The sequence below is a fragment of the Lepidochelys olivacea genome (assembly GCF_965140295.1).
Source record: "Lepidochelys olivacea isolate rLepOli2 genome assembly, chromosome: 5".
NCBI classification, from domain to species: Eukaryota; Metazoa; Chordata; order Testudines; family Cheloniidae; genus Lepidochelys; species Lepidochelys olivacea.
The window spans coordinates 71,067,046-71,068,361 of record NC_140415.1 but is presented as its reverse complement, the minus strand read 5'-3'; the positions used below and the strand labels follow the sequence as shown (position 1 = coordinate 71,068,361).

Genomic DNA, 1,316 nt, shown 5'->3' with positions numbered 1-1,316 from the left:
CCCCTGAACTAGGGTATCTACTGTTCCACTAGTAACCCAGAGAAAGGTAGTGGAGAGGGAGGGACCTGGGCCCACCCTCTACTCCGGGTCCCAGCCCAGGGGCCCTAGGGATAGTGGCAAACCACTTGAACTAGTGCTTCCTTCCCCTGGGCTACTTCCCTCTCCTGCTCTTCAGCTTGTGGGGCTTCCTGCCCTCCCTCTGCACAAGCCAGGTGTCTCTTTACCTAGGGTCTTGGTCTTCTAATCAGCCACAGCACTCCTCCAAACTGCACTCTGCTCCAACTTCAAACCACTCTGCTCCAACTCCTTCCCCTGGCTGATTGAAGCAGGGGGTTTTTAATCAGCTGACTGGCTTCAGGCACTTTTAATTAATCTGTAGAAACCTTTCTTCCCTCTACAGGGAATAAGGCTTCTCCTCATCCTGGGACTTACATACCTCTCCTATAGCACTCTCCTGCTGCCTTCTGGCCACGCTGTATCACAATGGGAATTTCAAAGTTATCTTGGCAGTCAGATTTATTTATTTATTCATTTATATTTAGAGACAGGAAATGTGGCTCAGCAGAGGAATACAAAAGAAAGGCAGGAGCTATTGAAAGTTGTAAGCTTTTAATTTTTGTAGAATTTTTGTTTTTGTTAATAAGTGCTGCTAATGTACTCCACCCCTCAATTCCCCTTCTTCTCCAGTTGTTGTAAACAAGAGGTTTCCACACTGTAGTCCACTGAGCACTTCCTGGTTGCCTGCAGAGAACAGGATGATTGCACGATGCTGGCTCTTCTCCTTGTTTCCAACTGATAAATTAAGAGACAATTTAAATTAATTCCCTCATGTTACTTTTCCCTGTAAGCAATTGTTATAAATGCATAAGAACCACAGACTTACTTGCGGAGCTGGTCAGGCTGACCAGTTTGCGTTTATCCCAGGCCCTCCAAGGTTCTGTACTCAGGTTGCTTATTGAAAGAAACGTGATTCAGTATCAGTCTTATAAATGTTATTAAAACTCAGTCTAAACTAAAATCAAGAAAGCTTGTCATCAAAGTTATTAATGAAATTAAGAATGAAACACTAACTCTCAAATCAGAATCGAAGTCAGATCAAATCAACAAGTCAAGCCAAATAGTCTCAGTCTCAGTATTGAATTGGCATTGAAACTATCAAATTAACACCAAAAATAATCAATTCTCAGATTCTAAGGAGAAATCAAAGAAGATGGGAGTTGTCCATTTGGGTATATATCCCAGCTAAAGAATTTTACTATAGGGAATCACATTTATAATTTGAAATTAGTTAAAGTTATCTAACGTCTGAACCAGAT

At 41.9% G+C, this 1,316-nt stretch overlaps 1 long non-coding RNA gene across 1 annotated transcript; it reads right to left on the bottom strand.

Annotated features, from left to right (window-relative positions):
* Window positions 1-592: 592 nt before the first annotated feature.
* LOC311521215 lies at window positions 593-952 on the bottom strand. Its single transcript, XR_014711823.1, has 2 exons — window positions 884-952; window positions 593-792 (listed from the first exon to the last, which is right to left on the bottom strand). It is a non-coding gene; the product is annotated as an uncharacterized lncRNA (long non-coding RNA).
* Window positions 953-1,316: the final 364 nt, after the last annotated feature.